The 9,955-nt window shown below is 39.1% G+C and overlaps 1 long non-coding RNA gene across 1 annotated transcript; it reads left to right on the top strand.

Annotated features, from left to right (window-relative positions):
• The first annotated feature begins 142 nt into the window (after positions 1-142).
• Positions 143-9,406, top strand: LOC137194755 (uncharacterized). The gene is made up of 2 exons (XR_010931016.1): positions 143-347; positions 8,654-9,406. It is a non-coding gene; the product is annotated as an uncharacterized lncRNA (long non-coding RNA).
• The last annotated feature ends 549 nt before the right edge of the window (positions 9,407-9,955 follow it).

Genomic DNA, 9,955 nt, shown 5'->3' with positions numbered 1-9,955 from the left:
ATGCTGCACAGTCATTCAACCTAATTTAACCCAAATTTACAACATATATATTTAAAAACTCCTCACAAATATATAAGTCTCAGTAATGTCCTAAAACAGCTGATCACTGTAGTTTATAACAAACAAACAGGAGGAAATAGTGCATTTGTTAGGGACTATTTTAAACGGCGGATGATTCTGTTGAGTCAAGAACAGCTGGACTTGTTGTAGATTCTCGAAGACGTTTCTTCTCTCGTCCAAAAGACTTCTTCACTTCTGACGGTCTGAAGGGGTTTATTTTTTTTTCACTTTTGGTCTCTTTGTTAAATTAAAACCAGTTTCTGGTTTTGGGATCTGCAGGGAAGCAGGTAAACATTCTTTTATCTCTTCTTGTCTTGACATTTTCTTTATGCTGTCGGTTATATTTTGTCTCTTTGCCTTTTTAAATTTGTTTTATTTATTGACATTTTTGACTTCCTCAAACGCCTCGATCCACCTCTAACACAGATCTTCTGACCACTCGCTCCTCTGCACTGAAATCTGATGCTCAATCAACTGTTTTCTATTGTCGTCCGAGGAAAAGTTGATGTCACTGTCAGCTCTTCTTCTCCTGTATTTATAAATCCTGACTCATCTTGTGACTTCTGTTTTTCAGTCTGCACAAATATTATTTCTTGTGTTTCCGTGCATTGTGGTATCCTTGTGTGTGCGTGTTTATTTGTCTTTGAATCTATTTTTGTTTTCCTGGGCAGTGCTTTCATCAACAAGTCTGATTTTTAATATGTGATCTGTAAATAAATACACTCGACTCGACGCAGGATTTAAGTTCAACTGGACCTCTGCTGAACTTTACTGTGACACAAGGGGATTTTACTTCACGGTTCAGTCTCGCTCCTATCTTATCTGAAGTTACAGTTAACAGAAAGTATTTAAATTCACCCCACCCAACACACACACACACACACACACACACACACACACACACACACACACACACACACACACACACACACACACACACACTTTTGGGGACATTACACAGACTTACATTAATTTCCTGAAGACTTACTCTAACCCAAACCTTAACCTCTGACCCAAAAATCAGCTCTTTCCCAATTGGTGACACGGCTTTTATCCCCAGTTGGACAAGCCGTCCCCAGTTAACTGGTCTGTAGTCTGAAATTTGTCCCGGAAAGTAGCCTCTGACAGACACACACACACACACACACACACACACACACACACACACACACACACATACTCTCTCTCTCTTCAGATTCTTTGGAAGGGAGTAATTCCTGGGGAAAAAAGCAGCTGACAGGAAGCAGCTGACTGAGCTATTCCGTGTGTGTGTGTGTGTGTGTGTGTGTGTGTGTGTGTGTGTGTGTGTGTGTGTGTGTGTGTGTTGAATTCAAAATGGAAAGTTGTGCATCTGTTATCTAACCTCAGTCTGACTCAGTGTGTGTGCACATTCTATCTTTGTGAGGACCTGATAGTGTTTGAGCATTAAAAGTTAAGTCTGGCGATTTTCTACAGTAAATTTCTTTTATTGTCAACAAATCTCATGTTTGAATCCAAACCAACGATGAACTGATTTACTAACAAGTATTGCGTGTGTATCCAAAGCCTGTTATATCTTATTCCTCCGTTGTTGTTCAGAAACTATGTAAAACATGTCAGTGAGTCACGCCGCTGCACTGGGTCACACGTTCCTTCATCATGAAGAGTTTGGTCACGTTAGTTTGTTTAGAAACTGCTCCAAAGAGTAAAAACAGTGATCATGTTTTCAGTGTCCACAGTGTAAAACACAGTACTGGAGTTCTTTGAGAAATTTACAGTGTAGTACAAAGCGAAGAGGTTGTGATTTGTAGCACAACAAGCTAGTGAAGCTGTAAACAAACTAATTTCAGAATCAGGCCTTATTGTAGTTTGACGTACATTTTGATTAATTGCTTGAACAATCAACGATCTGCCTGTTGGATTTCTTGGTTTGCTGTCTGCAGTTTGAGTAGTTCAGTGATCTGATTTCCGACATGTCTGCTGTCAAAAGATCCGTTATTATATTATTATATTATATATTGTTATATAATTATATTATGAGTTTGTTTTAAGTAGTATTTTACATGTTGTGTCTAACTGTGTTAGAAATAAAACAAACTGTCCACGTCTTCCAGTCATCTGCAGCTCCATAGTTTGTATTTTTTTTTAAGTACAATAGCACAACATAACACTGCCTTTCTTGTTTTTGACATCTTGTTTGAAATAAATTAAACTGAAATAGTAGAACTGATCATATTTATGTTCAGTGTGAGGAGGAGTCACACTGCGACATAGAGGTCGTACGTTTTGCTGATTAAAATTAACTTTACACAACAGAGAAGATTAACTAAAGCAAACAGTGTCTGCACAGATTAAAGGTTAGAGTGAGGAGTAGGGGAATGTACTTTAATGTCAGTGAAGGTCCTCACAAGTATAGAAGTCTAAACATGAGGGGGAGTGTGTGTGTTTTCATTCCAGTACCGTATCAGTATCAGTTTTGATAACATTTTTCCTGATCTGAGGACTCGGCTCAGGTTTCAGCGTTTCAGGCCTCACAATACTGTGTGTTACTATCAGTTATAATACATTTAGTGGAACTCATAACTGTATTTCTACAAGTCTTATAACAATTTCCGCTCTGTCTTTGTCCTGTGGTCATCTCCGTTGACTCATCATTGACAGTAAATTCTTGACTGAATAAAAATACATAAAATCACTCTTTTCTTTTTCCTCTTCTGCAGGTGACTCAGGTCACAGAAACGTCTTCCTGCTGAGTCACCGAGTTTCACGCTTTTTAAGTGACTCCATTCGTCATCAGTGAAACAAACTGTACAGCAGCAGTGATTCCCAACTGCTGCACTGGTGTATTCTTAGAGGATAAGTGATGATTCTCTATATTTCATGTGTAGATCCAATCCAACGGTGATCAGCGGAAATAAAATGGAATATGTTGTTAGTGAATATTGCAACCTGCCAGATATGTTAGTTAATGATATTTCCTCATTATTTTGACATAAAGCGTAATCAGGGCAGCATAGAGAGCCAAAGTCAAACCATAATGTCTTGATTTCCCTCCAGAAGTAAGAAAACTTCATTAAAAATCCCATTAAACATGTGTAACTCTGCTAATAAGTAAAAATCCAGCCTTTATAACAGAACCTTTCTCAGCAGGATGTCGTGTAGCTCGCTTCATACCATCTAATATCATTGTTTAGTTAATATTTATGTTTTTAGCGGCCTTTAAAGAACATCATTTCCCAAAAGTCCTAGATGTTTGTGGACTAAGGCTGCATTCACACCAAATCTGGCAAAGTGGGACAAACTGCAGTCCTCCCATTCATTTGAATGGGGTTAGTGTGTTTAGTCTGCGGGAGTTGGGACCACATGGGGTTCAGCGAAAAAACTGCAGCGGCTGTCGAGCAAGAAGTTGAAACAGAGTCAACTTTTGCTGAAATGCAACTATCTACCAGGAATGTGTGTTTTCATGTATTTCACAGGCCAACATGTCACCTTACTGGATGATGCTGCAGCAAAACAGACATTTATGGTCAGATTTGAGTGATTTCAATCAAAATTTTGAAAAAAAGAAGCAAAACAAAGAAAAAAAAAAGATTAATTGTTAAGTTACGTTCTGCTAGAAGAAAGTAGAAGATTTTTATTTCATCTGTGAAGCTCCACAACATACAAATGATAAAAAATTAAATAAAAAGAAGCAAACAAACGTTCAGTAAATGTCATCTGGACTTTTTTTGACATTTTCACTTTACTTCTATGTGTTTAGATCAGGTTACAGTGAACATTTCGCCTGTACTCATCACTTAACACACACACACCTGTTGGCCCCGCAGCATTTCCTGACACTTGATTGACAGGTCCTGGTGGGAGAGGGCGGGGCTTACTGGTTCCTGGAAGTCAGCATCTTAGTAGTAAACCAGCCACCCAACAGCCTGCACATGTACCAACACACTGCTGCTGTGGAGGAAGATTAAGACCAGGTGGCAAAAAAAGATGTGACTTCACACCTGTAGTTGGTTTGCTCTGGTCTGAATCAGTAGATGAGTTGGGAAACCAGTTGGTCCAGTTTCTTTTCAGACAGAGAAACAACAAAATGCATCACTAAAAGCCAAGTGAGAATATTCTCTCCTCTCATTGGTCAGATGTGTCTGGGGCAGGAGCAAGAACCTAAACGCAGGAAGACGGTCCTGAAGAAAGTCCTTTGGCCAAATACAACATACTATGTTGTACTAGTCCTGGTCCAACCTCGATTCATTCTCTGGTTCGCTGCTACCAGCTGTTAAATTCGCTCATCTGCATCCCAGCATGCAAAGCACACCAGGCTACGGGAGCTGTTTTGCTCAAACTTGCAAAGTACGCCTAGTAGCCTGGTCGGATCGAGGTCGGATCACGTTCCCACCACATACCAACCGCTCCAAGGCTCGTTTGGGACTAGATCTAGACCATGTACACTAAAGTGTCTCTGTGCGGTTCTTTCGGTCTGAATTCTAAGACAAACATGTTTTGGGAGTTTTATGATCTAAAGTATGAAATAAAGGACATGAGACTTAGGGTGTTTTCAAACCTATAGTTGATTTGCTCTGGTAACAGTTAATAAGTTGGTAAACATGGTTCAATTTCTTTTCATGCTGAAAAAAATCCAAGTGAAACAAAATGCATCACTAAAAACCAGGTGAGAACTCTCACTCCTCTCATTGGGCAGATATGTCTGAGGCGGGAGTGAGAACTAAAACACAGGAAGAAGGTCCTGAAGAAGCTCCTATCTGCCCAAATATCAAAAATACAATATATTTGATTGTTAGTCCAGGTCGGACCTCGATTCATTCTCTGGCTAATTGTTAGCCACTGTTAAATTTGCTCATCTGCATCCCAGCATGCAAAGCGCTCCTGACTAAGGGAGCCGTTTAGCTTGAACTTGCAGTGTAGCAGTCGGTCAGTTGGAGGTCGGCTGACATTTCCACCACAAACGAACCGAGACTGTACAGTTGTTTTGGTCCGAGTACAATTGCTGTGTTCAGAATTGCCCAAATGAATCAAACTGAGGAGGAAAACCAACCAGAGTCCCGTTCAGCCGGATTAAAAAGAGCAGAAGTTGACCTAATTAGCAACTGTTAGCATGCTAACAGTTGCTAATTAGCACTAACACATAATCCAACAGAGTTTTTCATGTATTTGGTCATAAATCAAAGTATTGGACTAATTCAGATTTTGACCTAATATTGACCAAATATTAAATATTTCTTTAAAAATTGTATTTAGATTTCCCATGAAACTTCCTCATCAGATCTCTGCTCCCCAGAAGATGAATCAACCTCCAGCAGTAGCAGCTATGAGCTGCAAGGTGATTTCGGCAATATGGCCACATTTGGAATTGCAGGTCATGTGACATCCATGGGGCCAAAAAACACACGTTACAATAAAAGTTGTACAATTACGACTGCAAATTTTGAGCATCACAAACATGTTCGAGCATCACAAATAATTCTTTGTATCATCAGACTTTGAGCCTTTAGGTGCAGTAAAGTGTCTGTAGTGAACACAGCAGCCTGTAGGGGGCACTAGTGCAACTTTAGACTGATGGTCATGTCTAAAGAGAGACAGAGAAGGTAAATGTGTTTATCTTATGACTGGACGTTTGAATACAATCTCATCTTTATAATAAGTGTTTGAAGATTAGATGTCCAAGCAGGTGTGTGTGTGTGTGTTTGTGTGTGTGTGTGTGTGTGTGTGTGTGTGTGTTTGTGTGTGTGAGTGTGTGGGTCTGTGTGTGTGTGTCTGTTTGTGTGTGTGTCTGTGTGTGTGTGTGTGTGTCTGTGTGTGTGTGTTTGTTTGTGTGTGTTTGTCTGTGTGTGTGTGTGTTTGTTTGTGTGTGTTTGTGTATGTGTGTGTGTGTGTGTGTTTGTGTGTGTTTGTGTGTGTGTGTGTGTGTGTGTGTTCCTGTTGGTTTCCAAGAATGAAAGTTGTGTTTCAGGTGTGTCTCACCTGAGATCAAAGACGGAGGAAGTCGGGGGCGGGACTTTTCCTACAGACACTTTTTTCCACCAATTTTTACATCAGAATTACATGAAAAACAAGTTTTAAAAACGGTTTTACACTGTGTGTATTATATGACTGAAATGAACTCCAAAATGACACAGAAATAACCTTTGTGTAAAGAAAAAAACAGTCCTTGTGTCTTACAAAACATTATTTGTGACGGGAAAAAAATGTTAATGTAAAACCATCACATGGAGTCTCACCTACAAAAAAGATCTATAACAATGTATTTTAACATTAATATTTTATCATGAAATGTGACAGAATTCATGTTTATGCTTTGTTGTTTGCTAAGATGAGGAAGCAGAGGAGGATTATTCGGCTGCTGCTTGGTGCGTTGAGCAGCAACATGCTGGTTAGTTTGACATCAGCACTGGAAACTTACTAAGTACATTTACTCAAGTACTGTACTTAAGTACGGTTTTGAAGTACTTGTACTCTACTTGAGTATTTCCATGTGATGCTACTTTCTACATTTCAGAGGGAAATATTGTACTTTCTACTCCACTACATTTATTTGACAGCTTTAGTTACTTTTCAGATGAAGATTTGACACAATGGATAATATAACAAGCTTTTAAAATACAACACATTGTTAAAGATGAAACCAGTGGTTTCCAACCTTTTTGGCTTTTGACGTCTTACAAAAAGCAGTGTGTTGTCGGGGTCACATTTCACATGTCTATGAGTTGTTAACAGCTCCACCAAATAGTGATTTTTCCCTCTAAACTTCTCACATGCTTTCATTTCAATAAATGTTCAAATGATCCAATATTTCAACAAAAATCAAAGATTAGAGAAAAAGTCCAAAAACTGAAAACAGATTTGTGTATCAGAACTTTGTTTTTTCTTCTTTCCTCTCCCATTAATCATCTCACCACCCCTCAGATTTATCTGCTGACCCTTTGGAGGGGCCCGACCCCTAGGTTGGGAACCACTGGACTAATATTTTACACCTAAATAATAATACTCATAATACTTATGTACTTTGATTGTAGTAGGATTTTTCATGCAGGACTTTTAATTGTAATGGAGTTTTTTTACATTGCAGTATTGGTATTTTTACTTAAGTAAAGGATCTGAATACCTCTTCCACCGCTGCCTATAAAGCCAGTTGGGTCGGCCACTGTTGTTCAGCCGGTTAAGCAGCTGAGTTTCTGCTCTTTGCTTGGGTGAGAGGAGGACTGAAAGACAGCTTAAAGGTGTAGATCTGGGTTAGAGAATGATGTCGCCTGACATGAGGCCCGCTAGATTTATGACAGCACAGCCTGACACCCACTGTGGTTTCTATAGGTAAAATGCTCGCCCAACGTTTGACACATTTACTGTGTACTGATAACTATCAACATAAAAACAGTCCTTTTCCTTTCTGTGATCAGCGTACGGTAGCCTGCAGGGACAAACAGTAAGAACAGTTGGATGAGAGTAACTTTCCGCCGCTGTTGAGATGAAAGTCAAACCTGCGAGATATTTCACTTTACTGACTCCAATCAGGTCAAATGTTATTATCACATCAGACTGACTTCCTTCACCTGTGGCAGTTAAAAATAAACCTGTGTGTGGTTTTTATTATCAGACAGACAGATAATAACAGGTGGATCCACTCTCACTGCTGTCTCACTCCCTCCACCTACTTCCTGTCATCTGCTTTACACAGCTGCGCACAACTGTTAATATTAATACATTCAACCTTACAATTTTATCATCACAGTGAGGAGAGGTTTGCATTTTCACATCAAACCACATTTTCCTTTTTCAAATTATCTACTGTAAGCAATTTGTATGTGATATTATTTCTTTCCTTCCTTCATGTCTTTAAAGCTGCTATAATCAATATTTTTATAATAACCATGATCTGTCAGTGTGTAATGTGTTGGTTGTGGCTCGTAGTGATGAACCTACAGAGAATTATCAGTAACTCTGCAGCTCCTCTCGGCTTTATGGAGCTTTATAGTGAGTTTCAGCTCATTGTTTATCTGTCCGGCTGCAACTTTACTGTTATGCTTCACTCTCAGCGCTCTCATAGCGTAAAAAGCTGCTGTACACTACCTGCTCAGCACCAAACAGACACAGTTAGCTGTAGACTAGCTGCTGAACATAGTGGAGCATTTAGCAGCTAAAGAGCCAGATATTTCCCTCAGGAGTTGGTGGAGAGTAAAAACAGACTAAAAGAGAGTGAATATTGGACTTACATTCACCAGGTGGACAGAAACACGACTCCACATGAATGATAATGTTGCTCCGTAACTGCTGGATGTGGAAATAAGCAAGTGTTTGCTAACAAGTTCAACATATCAACTTCAAAGCTGATGATGTGTCAGTGTTGGTCACTACTTGTTTCTGATGAAAACTAGTTGACAAAAAAATCATTTAATGCAGGTTTACAGGCAAATATATAGAGAATATTGTGAGAATGCAAAACTATGCAGAAAAAGCGACTGGAAATGTATCTTGCGCACTCTTCCAATAAAAGTATATAAAAAACTGACTAATAAAAAAAAAAATCTGTGAGAATGTAAGAATTTTAATATACCTTTTCTTGTTGTTACACAAGTTATAACAGCCTCCACTCTTCTGGTTTCAGTCTTTATTTCCAGCAGATGTTTGAACCTGGCTGCAGGGATTTGATCAGGGATGTTTAACACTGATGTCGGACGCACAGTTCATCCTAAAGGTGTTGGATGGAGTTGAGGTCAACTTCTTCTACAACAAACTGGGAAAACCATTTCTGTATGGAGCTGCTTTGTGCACAGAGGTGATGGCATGCTGAAACAGAAAGGAGACAAACACAAACTGCTGACACAAAGATGTGTCTAAAATATCTTCGTATGCTGTAGCATTAAGAATTTGGGTTGAGTCCCAGACCGAGCCATGAAAAAATACAAAGATGTCCACATACTTTTGGTATATTTTTAGTGGAGAGGAAGAAGAGATCGATTCCGTCATAGAGTGAAATCGCACACAAACACCTGCTGCCCATTTAAGGAGCTTCCTTCCTCGTGGTCGGAGGGATCAATGCCAGAGGGAAGCAGGAAGCCGCTCCTCTGTTTAACTGATAACGCCGCCAACAAAGAAAGCCCTGCTCCTCCACATAGAAAGCCTTATCAGCGGGCAGTTTTCTGCTTTATCACATAACAGTTTGAGCTGTCAGGTGGGGAATTTTACTTTAGTTTTTGTTGGTTAACCGGAGCAGCTGTCTGATTAGATTACATGCAGACTAAAGCAACTGTTTTCTTTTCACCTTCTGCAGCTCTGTAGCCTCGTTTCTGTCAGAAGAACATTTACTGCAGACTTCCATCAACCCAATACTCAATAAACATATACTCTGCTAATTACATTTATATGTTTGTTATTCTGATCCAAGTGTGACATTTTCATACTGCTCAGAAGTCAGACGGTTGATGTTTGGATGAACAAACATCCACAGATCGGAGTTCATGTCCTGCATCCAATCTGATGTTTGTTGTTGGTCTATATATTCTTTCTATTTATTCTTATTGTCATCAAATCCCAAACCAGCAGTGTGTTAGCCTCAATACGTCCTTACTTCACTACCCTGATGATTCATAAGTATATTATTAATAAAAACTATATTATACATTAGATAGTTGGATGAAAAGTTGTGTTTTAAATCATGTTTATAAATGAACTTCTAGACCAACAAAGCAAAAATCAGCTGGTTTAGTGATTGTTTGTGACAACAGCAAATATAATTACTATAGTGGGCATTAGCAACTGTAAGTTAAGAGCAACATCTTGAGGCTTAAGTCCCTCAAAGTGCCAGATGGCTGCTAGATGATCCAACTGACTCCCATTCTCTCTAGAAATACTAAATCAATCATTGTTTTCAATGAGTCATTCTGGTCTCAATCTCTAAATTCATTAA

The sequence above is a fragment of the Thunnus thynnus genome, chromosome 12 (assembly GCF_963924715.1).
Source record: "Thunnus thynnus chromosome 12, fThuThy2.1, whole genome shotgun sequence".
Classification (NCBI taxonomy): domain Eukaryota; kingdom Metazoa; phylum Chordata; class Actinopteri; order Scombriformes; family Scombridae; genus Thunnus; species Thunnus thynnus.
Note: the sequence above shows the minus strand (reverse complement) of the source record. Positions and strands in the feature narration are given on the sequence as shown.